The sequence below is a fragment of the Rhinolophus sinicus genome, linkage group LG10, assembly GCF_036562045.2.
Source record: "Rhinolophus sinicus isolate RSC01 linkage group LG10, ASM3656204v1, whole genome shotgun sequence".
In the NCBI taxonomy this organism is placed as follows: domain Eukaryota; kingdom Metazoa; phylum Chordata; class Mammalia; order Chiroptera; family Rhinolophidae; genus Rhinolophus; species Rhinolophus sinicus.
In genome coordinates this window covers 89,835,550-89,848,834 of record NC_133759.1, presented here as the reverse complement: position 1 = coordinate 89,848,834, position 13,285 = coordinate 89,835,550, and the positions used below count along the sequence as shown (strand labels likewise).

The following is a 13,285-nucleotide window of genomic DNA, read 5'->3' as shown; positions in this document are numbered from 1 at the left end:
TTATAGAGGACTGTATGTCAGGATTTTATCTTATAACCCAGGGGGAGCCTTTCTTGGGTGGGGAAGGTGTGCATCTAGCCATGCATTTAAGAAAAACAGGAAAGGATGGGTGACCAGTTGGGAAGCTCTTGCAACAATATGCTAAGTCCGGGGTGCCTGCAGAACAAACCACATTTTTTTCCTTGGAGCTCTGGCACAGGAGGGAGTAGCCACAAAATTCAAGGCACCTCGTTCACTCATTCATTCATTCATGCAATTTATACTTACTGAATGTCTCTGATGTGCCATGCCTTGCTAGCTGCTAATGATATAAAAAGTTAGAACGTCTTGCCTAATCTTTAAAAGCTTCCAGTTGAGTGTCCCTCCCACCCAGCGCTTCTGGGGCCAAAGTTCAAGGGAGAGATGTAGGGGCTAAATTAAAACTAAAAGGAAAGAGAAAGCAGAAGCCCAAACCGCGGCTGTCTCAAAGTGGGAGAAAAGGAGGATGGTTACACATGTTCTAAGTGTGGCGGAGGTCCTCAGAAATTCTCACCTCCTTCTCTCACTTACAGAAAGAAAACTGTCACTTCTACAGAAAGGAAGCAACTGGCCAGGTGTCACAGTACTTTAGCGGCTGACAGAGCTGAAACGCTACAGTCCTGGCCCAGGTTCAGTGCTTTTATAAATGCCCTGAATGTTCTGCTTTCGTCCTTCTTCCCCTCTGAGGGGAGGCTTCAACCCAGAGTGATCTGGTAGCTCCTAACTGCTCCCCCCCACCGCTGGCCTTGAGAAATGCATTTTCCATTCAGGGCACACTCTTTTCAGAAGCTCTGGACTGGGATGTTCCAACCGTGGTCTTTGGAGCCACAAGAAAATGTCTAAAGGAAGTGGCTGGCTGGGAGGGGGTTGCCCTTTTGACCGAACAGAGAGCATCTGTTTGGGAATTGCCACTGTCACATTTCCTGCCATTGGAGAAGCAGTGTGGGAACTGCTGGCTATTTGAAACCCCTTGATATTTACTGTGCCCCAGCTTTGCTGAGAGCAATGAGTCACCACCAGAGCATCCCACAGGAGACGTTTCTCCACAGCCATTCCTTCCTTCACAATAGTGCCGGGGAGATCACCTCACTCTAAAGAGGACACTGAGGGTCCAAGTGGTGAATTGAAGAACATTGTCTGAAGATAATAGATGGACTGAGCTCTGGCACAAGAGGGAGTAGAGATCATCCAAACCAAACCTCTTGTTTCATAAGTTTGGAAATTGAGGCCCAGAGAGCAAGAATGTGACCACATTAGTAAGGGTTAGATCTGGGGCTAGCACCTGAGTTTCCCGACTTCTGCTCTGCTCTGCTCTCTCTGCTGACAGGTCCTCTTTCTCTTGTTGGCGAAAGCCAAACTGAGCTGAGAATGGGAGGGAGAAGTGTCAAGTTGCCCAACCCGAATTTCCGAACCCAGAAGCGGTAAATTGGCATTCTGACAGACCTCTCCACTCCCCTCAGACCTCAGGTTTCCCTAAGCAGACTTCTTCACTTTATGGTTGGAGTTAGGCAACTGGGAAACTCTAGCTGTATAATTGAGCCCTCTGCTCAGTGGTTAGATCTACGGAGATAGGCAGGACTGCCACTTAGAAGTAGATAAGTCACTTGGCCTCTATGCCTAGATTTTCTCATCTGTCAAATGGGAATGACAAAGAGGTCTATCTCACAGGGTTGTTGTGAAGACAGTAAGGCAAAGCATGTATATCACTGTTCAGGATATAGGAAGGACTCAGTAAATACCAGCTCTTTGTTATTAATAAATAGGTTTGATTCCATTTCATAGAGGAGGAAGACGGGGGCGAGAGGGTCTCTTAAAACAGCCTCTGATGACTACTGAGTTCCTACACTGTGCCTCTAATGCTTAGAGAGCTAAGATCATTAGAAAAATTCAACCAAGCACATGGTAGTAAGTGATAAGAAGTGCAGAGACCACAGATTAACCATAGAGAAGCCTTAGAACGGCTCCCTGGAAAGGAGCATGTGTAAGGCACCTTGAAAGATGGGTAGATATGCTTTCAACAGTAAAAGGTATTGAAGGCAGGAGGGAGTTCCAGACAGAGGCAACAGGTTGAGCAAGGGCGCAAAGGTGGAAGTGGAGGCAATGGGAAGTGCTCCTTGGGCCTTTGGCCCCACACTCAGTGTGAGGACACCATCTGGGAAGGTCACAGAGAGTCCAGGCTGGCGTGTGGACTTCACCTCCAGGCCCTGGCCAGCCTCAGAATATGCTAGGATTGAGAGTAGCATGATGAGCGATGTCCTTTAGAAAGACATCTCTGGGGTCCATCATGGAGGAAGAGACCAGCACCGTGGCTGGGAGACTATTGGACAGGCTTACAGTTATTCCCTGAATGTGGAGGGAGTAGGACCTGAGCCAGAGTGGAGGAAGCAGAGATGGAGAAAAGAGAAGAAAGACATGGGGGGGTGGAGCAAGAAACCAAGGGAACTACCCCAACCTGCTATCCCCAAGAGAGAGGGAGGTAGAGGTAAAGCCAGGGGTCATTACCTGGGAACCCAGATGCAGGAAGTGCTTTTAAAGGCAGCATGTGAAGCCGAAGGTTCCAGATGCAGGCCGTCCCACTGCCCTCTCATCCAGGTATGGACTGAGGAAGCCCTAAACCAGAGCCACCTAGGAATGAGCCCTGTCCCCGGGTCCAGCTATTGCAGCAGTTTCCAGAACATACATTTCCTTCTGTGGGATGGTCCTACCCCTTCCTCCCAGCTTCCACCATCTGCCTACTGTACTGCCAGCTGCAGTCAGAGCCCCCTGGTGGCTAACCCACTGAGATGGCCTTGAACCTCAACTTGGAGATAGCCATGGGCAGGGATGGGAGGGCCTGACTGAGCAGGCAGAGTGGGGGATGAACATAGAGATTCTAAGCCTGTGGTGGGCCAGCAATCTCCATTCCCACTTTCCCACATATCTGTTATCCACTCAGAGCCATAACACTGCTTATCAGACACACAGGATTCCAAATCGCTGCCAGCCATACCCACAGGGACATACATTCTGTACACCCAGAATCAGAAACACACAGTGTTGGCCACGTAGAGAAAAATAAAATGATTAGGCCCACAAATAAACTGCTGTTAACAAACAGAAATACAGACACTGGTATTTCACACAAGTACCCAAATTTGCTTTTCAGACTCTCTGGGACACAAATACACTCACACTTTTCTTGGCACACAGCTTTCTGTGCATCACACAACTCCAGAATCAGCGGCCTGCCTGCTCTTGTGTACTTTCTTTGATAGGAGAAATAGCCAGGCTCTGTGATGACAGACTGTGGGCCTAACTGTCCTGACCTGAGCTCCAGTCCCTCTTGCTGACCTGCTCTGGGGAGGACAGACCAGCTCCCTGGAGAACCAGGCAGTAAGTAGGATCAGACTTGGAAGGGAGCGGGATCTCTGAGGAAAGCTTTTGGGTGGTAGTGAGGCTCAAGGTAAGTGAAATGTGAAGAGGCAAGAGAGAGAGATTTTCTTTCAAAAGTATTGTTCCCATTCCATTCACTTCTCCAGGAATGTTCTAGAAGCTCGTGGTGAAAGGGTTAACTGCCCGAGCTGCCATACCCTCTACCATTCTGCTCACTGGGATTTGCCCAAAGGGAGTCAAGGTCACTACCTCCCCATGCGATGCCTTTTAGCTGTTCCCAAGATAAAACTCCCTGGTGAGTGAGATGGAAACCTAAAATGAAACTTCTCAGCCTCAAGCCTAATTACTGTCATACTTGTCAGCAGCAGCACCAAACCCATCGTCATCGCGTCCTCCTGAGGCCTGGTCTCCCCTTGGGGTCGGAATATGTGGCATTTTCTTGGGCACATGTACCCTCCCTTCACTGGCTTCAGACTCCCAACTTTCCTACTTAGGAGGATGTTTCAGGGACAAAATGAGCTTGCATACAAGGAGCCTGGCACAAATGTCTGGTACCCTGAGAGGTTCAGACCTTATTCCTTGCCTTCCTCACTTTCCTCTCCCTGCCGGTGTCCTCTCTGCCCTCGCCCTTCTCCTATCCTGGGGTCCAGATTAATTGCAATACAATATTTGCATAGACATGAGACCTCACTGGGGGAAATTCCCCCGGTGACCAGGCTTCCTTTCTGAGGTCAAGCCACATCATCAGACACTGCTCCTTCCTCTCCAACATGCCCCACCTCCCGTTGGCTTTGGCCTCTGTCATCTGGCAGGTGTAGATCCAGGCTCACAGATTGAGTCCTGTCCTTCGACCTTGGGCACTGTCCAAGAGAGTCTGAGTGTAGAGGATGGGTTGGAGACCCCGAGCAAAAACAGAAGTAGTAGATATTTGAGGAAGAGAGAAAAGGGCAGCAGGCAGGAGAGGGTCAGGAAGCCTGGATTGTGATGCTAGATTGTCAACAACACTACCTGACCCTGGGGGCACACGCCTCTGCCTCCCAAGGCCCTAGTTTCCTCTTTTGTCCAGCGGGGGTGGGTGGGGTGGTGGCGTTAAGATAATCTCTAAGCTTTGTTCCAGATTTGATGGGCTAAGAAGCCACTTCCTCTAGCAGCAGTCTTGCAACATTTGTCCTTGGATCATCTTCCTTTGACAAGAATCTTGCAACATACTGCCTTATATCTGGTTCCTTGGAAAGCACAATTTTGCAAAACGCATCCCTGAATCCCATTTTTCAGATGCTGACAGAACTATACATTTCTCCTCTCCTCATCATGGTTTGATTTGAGGTTTACTTTTTCTGTACGCATCACCATGTATAATGTTCTGTGACCCACGGTAAGTGGACTAGAGCGCTGTTCTCTCCCGAGTCTAAAACCTGTTCTCAGTCTCTCACCCTGGCACTGGAGCTGAGAAGGCACCTGCCTGCCCTGAGTACAAAAACGGGCACAGGTTGGGCAAGACCACAGTGCCCCCAAGAAATAGTGAGGTCCTGGGACCCCCTGCATCAGAAGCAACTGTTAAAATGGCAACTTCAAGAGCAGCGGTCAGTCATAACTTGGAATCACCTAGAATGCTTTTAAAGTACCAATCCCAGGCCACACCTGATGAGACAAGGGACTTGTAATGGTGTCACGCAATCTTCTATTTTGAGGTTTGGCTCTCTTGTTGTATTCAAATTAACAAGTGTAATTTAGCTTGGGACGCTTTCAAAGCTTTCTTTTCTTTCTTCACTTTCCGCCAACTGTTAATGATTCTGCTTCCTATACTATATTTACTCTGCAGACCAGTTTCAATGTTTCTAATAACTTCAGCCCAGTGCTGGCCCTGTGACTTGGGAAAGGTTTTGCATCTGTGTGGGATCCACTCCTGGCTCCAACTTAAAACTACATAACATATGCAAAGGTTGCCATGACCGGCTTACCTGCCCTTTCCCCCACCTCAACAGACCAAGCCGAACTCAGGCTGAAGCAATTTACATCCTGGTTAGAAAATATAAAACTGGAGACTAAACAAAGACTCGGGGCAGGAGTTTCCAGCAGACTCTGCCCAGCCGGTCCTCCTCTTACTTTAATAAATCTTCCTTCTGTATTTCTACCTGACTCATGAATGCTTTCACGACCCTCCAGCGAGCAGCCACAAAAACATCCCCCTGAGATTCTGATGTAATTAGTCTAGGGTGGAGTCTAATTTTACAAAGCTCCCCAGGTGATTGTAAGGTGCAGCCAAGAATGACAACCATTGATCTAAGGCCCCACCCAAAACCAAATGGATCAGATGATGCTGACAGACACTAAAGTTGACGAACCCCTGACCTAGGATATTCTTTAGGAAATTATCGCAATGGGCACCCCTTCTAGGCACATAAGTATTCCCAGAGTTATAGATGGGCAAAGAGAATTGATCCCCTGACACAGGTGAGGAAGGTGAGGGACATAGAGAGGCAACCACTGCTAAGATCACAAGGGGAGTCAGGAATGGCCGTGGGCCTGGTACCAGCAGGTGCTTGGAGACTCTTTTTGCACAAGTCATGGATTGGATGCTTGCGGGACCCAGAGAAGTACTAGCACATTTGGAACCTCCAGATAGTTCATGACGGTGAGTTCTCCTTGGTTGCCTATCTATGAGCAGTTAATTCTTACTTTGGAGTTGGAAAACTCAGCTTAGGGGGCTTGGGCTTCTCAAACTCTACTAAGTGCTAAAGTCACCCCTGGGAGGGTGACCATGTATTTAAAATGCTGCCTCTGGGGCACACCCCCACCTGGGAGTCTGATATCTTAAGTCTGTGGTGGGACCCTGAATTCTTCCCAGTGTCCTGAGCTAGGTCCTAATGGCATGAGGAGTCCCATCCTTGGGGAGTGTTCTGCAGAACTGGTGAATCAGGAAACCCACAGGGTCAAATCCATTCATTCTCACAATAAATATTGGTTGATTGACTATTATGAGACTGGCCCAGTGCTGTTCCCACAACATCAACAACGAGACCAGAGAGGTCAAGGTGGGAGTGATGGGGCTGGATAATTAAGTATCAAAGAAGTGGACCTGGGAGAGTTTCCCTGTGTATATCCAAATTTCACCCATCTTTGGATGAATAGCAGAGGTCTCATCTCCTCCAGGTGAGCTCTGGAGATAATTACCTGAGTTTGAACTCCAATTATGCCATTGATTAGCTGTTGGCTTAAGCCACTATGAGCCTCAGTTTCCTCATCTGTAAAATAGCAGTGCCAATCTCCTAGGGTTCTGACAAGGAATGCATGCAATAATTCCTTTAAGAGTACTTAATACCATTCCTGGTGTATGTTAATCTTAAATATTAGCTATTAGTGTTATTATTTCCTGACCATCTTGGCCTGTTCTGATTTCTCCTTCATCTAAACTTTTAGATTTCTTTAAAGTGTCAGAATAGAAGCTCCCTTAGTGATTATCTAGTCTGATTCCTTTACATTTTCATAGAAGGGGAAGCTGAGGATCAGAGATGGGAAGGGACTTGCCCAGGGCCACACAGCAGAATCAGGACTCAAACTCAGCTCTTCTGATGCCCAGCCCAAGGGCCTCTTCTTCTTTGATGTCTATCCCATGGCTTGACCAAGGAAGGCAGTTTCAGGGAATTCATGGCTGGAAGACAGAAGAGGTGGGAGAGAAGGTGGGAGAAGCTGATTGCTCTCAGTGTCGATCTTCCCCCAGGATGTACAAGCCAAGTATTCCTAACTGGAGATTTCAGTTCATGCAGGTCCCGCTCCTTCAACCTCCTTAGCCCTTCAAGGTCATTACTGCCACCTGAGACTGCATGAGCAAGAACCAGTCAGTCCAAGTCAGACTTCATGAACTCACAGAGCATCTATGGTTGTTGCATCCTCTGGAGAGAAAACATTGTGTATAGAGGGAAAGTTGCAATCCAGAGACATCAGGGCTGAATGACATATTCCCCTGATGAGGAGTCTGAAACTCCATTTCCTCAAAGAAGTGCCATTCCTCGATTTTACAGAAGGCTCTGGCTGACCCAGGGGGCTGATCCCAGCTCACCAGGAAGCTTCATAAAGGGAACCAGGGACAAGATGTCTCTTCCTGATGCTGACTGCTGCCATCAGCCCAAGTGCCTGCTTCTGAGCTGTTGGGGACACCGGTGAGGGTGGCCCTGTCCTTTGGTATCAGAGGACAGAGAGGGGAGCATCTGACGGCACGGATGTGAGAAGGTGTATTTTACTCCCAGCAGAGAAAAGGGTCTATATGGAGGGAAGTGTGTCATTCTTTGTGCCTGGTCTAGTTCAAGGATTGGTGCCATTAGCCCTGTAGAACTTTCTGCAGTAGTGGAAATATCTGCACAGTCTGATACGGCAGCCACTTGCCACATGTGGCTATTGAACCTTTAAAAAGCGTCAACTGTTGGGGTGGCCAATTAGCTCAGTTGGTTAGGGCATGGTGCTGATAACACCAAGGTTGCCGGTTCGATCCCCACTGTGAGCTGCACCCTCCTAAAAAAAAAAAAAAAGAGTGGCAACTGCGACTGAAGGACTGAGGGTAGTATGGACCAAGAATCAGGAAGTCCCTCCATTTCCTCACTTGGAAAGTCACTTCCCCTGTAAAGTGAGGCCATTGGGCCAGGAGATCTCACCAGCATTTCCTGTGGAATCCTAATATGAAGGGGTCAGAAGCAGTTGAGGATTAGATTGAGGGGACTCTCCTCCTCCCCTCACGACCCCCCGCCCAGAGCTGAATGTGGCCCCTTATGACCTGGCCTGCTGATTTCTCCCACCTCCGTTACTTCCCCTTTGCCTGCTTCAAACCCCACGCTCCATTCAGAGTGAACGATTTTCAGTTCTCTGAATGAACTCATCTCTTTGCAGGTCTACTCCCTTTGCTGAGAACACCTTTCCGTAACAGTCTTGCTCTGCTACTTTCAGGTCTCAGCTGAGGTGTCACTTCCTCCAGGAAGACTTTCCAGATCCCTAAATTCTGACCAGATGCTCCCTTGTCCAGGCTCCTGTAGCTCCCTCTATTTCTCCTGCCAAAACACACCTCTACCTGACTTTATTGTAATTACCTATGATCTTGCCTACAGCCCCCAGAGCAATGCTATCCAATACAATTCTCTGCAATGATGGAAATGTTCTATATCTGTGCAGTTTAATGTGGTGGCCACATGCGGCTATTGAGCACTTGAAATGTGGCTAGTGCTACTGAGGAACTGAATTACTGATTTTAATTAATTTTAACTAATTTTTATTTAAATAGCCATGAGTGGCTGACTAATGGCCACTCTGCTGGACAGGGCAGCCCCAAAGTCTGTGAGTTCTGAGTAAGCAGGAAACAGGTCTGATTTGTCCACTCTTGTATCCTCCGTGGTCTACAAGACTGAAGAAACTGTAAGAATGAAGAAATTCCTGAACCAGGAATGATTGAGTAAGGCTAACTCATCCAGATGGCCCCCTCCCACCCAACATCTTTCAGTAGATAATGAGCTAAGACCTTCTGTTTGTAGAGGAGTTAATAGTTTACAAAGGATGTCTGTAAACCATCATCTTATTTTAATTACCATCGCAGGAGGTGGGCAAAGAAGGACTCAGCCCCATTTTACAGCAGGGGATCACTGAGGCTCAGGATGGAGAAGTGAGGCTCAGGAGCGCGAGCTGGTTAATGCAGAGCTGGGCTGCTCCTTGGTGGGTAGGTCTCTAAGGCCCCCCTTGACATCCAAATGAGACCTGGCACAGAGGGAAGGAGTAAGCTTTTCCTTCCGTGTGGAGAATCCATAAGAGACTAAGTGGAAACAGATGGGACAGGAACTGGGGGGCAGGAGGACAGGAGGATGTGGGCTGGGCATCTGGTGATTTCCTCAGGGTCCTGGGCACCGGAATCCCCCACCTTAGGTGAAGGAGGAAACAGAGATCCTTGGGAGAAACCCAAGGTGGGGTAGGGTGGCCAGGCCAGGTTTCCCCTACCCCTGCCCCTCTGCCAGTTCCCAGACCAGCCACAGAATGAGCAGGCTTCCAGCTTTTCCCTAGAGCCTTCTGCCCTTCCCTGGAATTCACTCATGGCAAGTGACAGCCAGTCTGGGAAGTGACAGGTGGGGACTGACAAAGAAGGGCCCTGTGCTCTGCCAGGGGGAGGGAAGGGGCCTCAGCTGGGCTTGTGTGGCTGCCTAGCTCCTCCATCTCGGGGAATTCCCCTCCTGCCTAAAAGTCAGCCCAGCCCAGCTCTCCTTCCTGCAGAAGCAGCGAGCTGAGGAACCTCACAGGGCCGGCAGCCCCCGCTGCGCACACCTTCGTCTTCTCCTGCCCTTCCCCAGGTGAGTTACCCAGCTTGCGGGCGTTGAGCCAAGACAGGGGAAAGGGCTCCCGGCACAAGGGTGCTGGGGCCACCAGACCCTCCCAGCTCTGGGCCAAGAGCCACCCGCTCTCCTGCTTTCCTGACAGCTGGGGTTGGCTGCTCCCAGCCCACCTCCCTCTTCCCCCAGGCAGGGCTTGGGCGCGGGGCCTCTCGGCCTCCTTGCCTAGCCCCATTCTCCTCTTTCTTCTCTCCCTCCTTTTATTTTCCCTTCCTGCCCTTCTCTTCCTGCCCTGCCTTTTCTGCCAGTCCTTTTCTCTCTAGTCGCTACTAGTTATTCCAAAGGAAAAGAGAAGTCTATTTTTGTCTTATCCTTCCCCCAAGAAAAGGGAATAGGTTCATAAGTGTGAACGCAGATGTTTGTGTGTGTATTTGTGAGAATGTGTATCTATGTTTGTGAGTGTGTGTCATACCTACTGAGGTGTATAAGTGTATGTCCGTGTGAGTGAAAGTGTGTGAGCATGTTTCTGTGTGTGTGTGTGTGTGTGTGAGTGTGTTTGTGTCTGGATCATTACGTGAGTGTGTGTGTATGTGTGTGAGGGGGAGAGTGTGGGTGTGTGATGGGCACTTTAGCGATCTAAAACTAGACAGGAAGCGACCAGGTGGGAGTTCCCCCCACCTCACCCCTTGCCGTCCTTGGGGACTCGATGGAAGGCTGGGACCCTCTGGTGCGCTCCCCCATCTGCTTTACCCCAGGGGTAGTTGGACCCTTCAGTGGTTGAACCTTTAACAGAGAGCCGAGGCACTAGGAGTGGGTGAGAAGGCCTACACACAGTTCTCATGGGCCTCCTCTTTGATCTCAAACAGTCCAGATTTCCCAAAGCTGGTCAGAGGCCCAGCCCAGGGAAGTCCCTGGCTAGGAGGGGAAAGGAGTGGAGGCCAAGTCACTGCCACAGTAGCTTCTGGGCTGGAGAAGAATGGAAGGAGAAGAAGGAGGGGCCCTGGCAGAGGGAGCATGAGAGGATATGAGGTGAGGCTGAAGGAGGATTGCTCTCAAGGCCTTGTCAGGGCTTCCCAGGATTAGGAAACACTCTGGTTCCCGTGGATCTGCCTCCCTCAGGGGCTGGGCTGGGCCTGGCTGACCTCTTCCTACTTCCAGGAGGATGGCAAGGGGCAAGCTTGGATCTAAACCCACATCCGGCTTGACACCCTGACCTGGAGACAGGGAGCCGGAGGGTGAGGAGCTGGAGCAGGGGTGGCCTGGGGTGCCTAGGACCTGTGGGAGGGGCCTGGTTAGGCCGTGCAAGCTACAAGGCTGGGAATTTCCCCCACTGTCACTTTGCCCTTTTCTCTCCTCCAGAGGTGCCCTAGAAACCCTAGAGGAAGAGGCAGGTCCAGGGACGCGAGGGACACAGCTGGGATGGAGAAAGAGGAAAACAGGAAAGACCCTGGAGAAAATGTCAGGAGAAACGCCTTTTGGGCCCGGCACTTCCGAGAACACACTTTGTGAGGTCTAGGGCAAGTTTCTCCACGGCTCTAGGCCCTGGGGTCCTCACTGGAAAAAGGAAATCAACAATCCCTGCCCACCCTAGAGGACGGATGATCGCAATTATCATTGCTGCCTTTCACTGATGCCAGGCCCAGTGGCATTTTATTCACTCCACCCTGTGCATTGGGCACTGTTCTAACCTTCATGTTATGAATGAGGAAACAGGCAGGGAGCAATCATGAGGGTGTCAGGGCTGTGATCTGAGTGTCAAACTGGAGTCTGTCTCACTCCACAGCCCAGGCCCCAACCCTTGCAGGACTTGCCTCTTGGAGGAGGGGCAATTGTGGGTATGATATGGTTTAGTTTACCTTAGGGGTTATGGCTATCTTACCACCATCAGATCTACGCCCTTGTGAAGTTATTTGGGAGGTAGGTAGAGAGAATTAAAAATGTCTTATCCGGCTTCGGGTGGGAAGCAGGGACCCTAGACTCCGCTCACTTATATACTTCTTACCAAAAAACACGATTAACGAGTACAACTTTAGTCAACATCACGTGCTTGATGCGTATTTCTCATTTAACTATCACTGAAATCTCTCTCATTATACATACACACCCAATACCAAAAAGCACCTAGAATCCACATGGGGGGTGGGTTTTACATTCCCGAGATTGCCTTGGGCTATGGAGACGTGAGACTGGATCTAAGGAAGGGACCCAGACCCAGGAGCGCTCTTTTCCTTGTTCATTAGCTGCTTGCCCTGAGTTTCACTGACCCCCTAGCCAAGGCCCCAATTCTCATACTGGAGTGATAGATGTGCTTGTTTGCGTTAGAAGCTCATTTCCCATCAGTGGGGCACGTGGAGATAGTAGCGCTCTGAGAGCAGGAGATTTGGGTTCTAGTCCTGAGTGTAAATGACAAACCCTCTGTAAGACCCCTGGGAAATCCCTGCCCCTCTCTGGTTCTTTGTGGCTTCCTCCCTACAGGAAAAAGGCTAGGTTTGATCCTTTCTAATGACCCTCTAAGGACTGGCATTTTGAGTTCTATGTCTTGCTAGCTGGCAAGACTCCATAGCATAACGTTTAAGAGTGTTAAGAGTTTGAGTCTTTCTGCTCCAGTTAATTGTTGTTGTATAAGACGTTTGCAAGTCATCTAACACCTCCAAGCCCCAGTTTCACCTGTGAAATGGGGATGGTAATGGTTCTGAACTCAGAGGGTGTTTGGGAGATACATTATGTAACAGTGCAGGCCTAGCACACAGCAAATACTCCACAAATGTTACCTTTCAATATTTTTAATATGCAGCCTCCACTGCTCTTTAGGCACTTGATTTAGAGCTCAATCAGTTATTGGTGGGTTTGGGGGTATGTTTCTTAGTTCCCTCAAATGTGGATTTAGGTGTGACTTTGGAGCCGCCTTGGTGGAGGTGGCAGAGGGGTAGGGAGTGGCAGAAAGGAGATTGGGAAGCTGTGTGCTTTAAAACAAAACAAAATAAAACAAGACACAGGCCTTTTGATTTGCCTCCCAGGTGGGGCTCCGTGCAAGTGCTTGTTGTCACTCTGGAAGAGCAAGAGACTCCCAGTTGCCTGAGTCACTCAGCTCCCAGAGTCAGGCCCAGCTTCCTGGCTTGGAAATCTCCTTCCAGATCTGGGATAGTAGGGAGTGACAGGCTAGGACACCTGTTTCCCACCCTACCAGGCTCCCAGAGTCTAGGGTACCATAGTGGATGTGGATGATGGGATGGAACCTGGTGAGGCTGTACTGGGTTTAACCGTGAAGTTCTACCCAATGCACGCAATCCATGTCTGTCATTTCTCAAATGCCTTCTGTGTGCCAAGCTTTGGGCTTTACTTGCATTATCTCATTTATCCTTATGATCACCTCAGGTGTAGATACAATTATTATCTTCATTTTTCAGAGAACAATTGAGGCCTAGAGCCCACCCAGGTAGTACCATGTTTCCCCAAAAATAAGACCTAGCCGGACCATCAGCTCTAATGCGTCTTTTGGAGCAAAACTTAATATAAGAACAGGTGTTTTTATATTATATTATATTATATTATATTATATTATATTATATTACATTACATTATATTATATTATACCC

At 49.2% G+C, this 13,285-nt stretch overlaps 1 protein-coding gene across 4 annotated transcripts in view; it reads left to right on the top strand.

Annotated features, from left to right (window-relative positions):
* Positions 1-9,636: 9,636 nt before the first annotated feature.
* The window catches only part of TNIP1 (TNFAIP3 interacting protein 1), a 48,760-nt gene continuing 45,111 nt past the window's right edge, over positions 9,637-13,285 (top strand). The window contains exon 1 of one of the 4 annotated variants that reach the window (XM_074313801.1): positions 9,637-9,710. The gene's annotated coding sequence lies outside the window, so the exon portion shown is untranslated. The remainder of the gene's footprint in view (positions 9,711-13,285) is intronic. The other 3 variants (XM_019734318.2, XM_074313800.1, XM_074313796.1) reach the window with 3 other exon arrangements.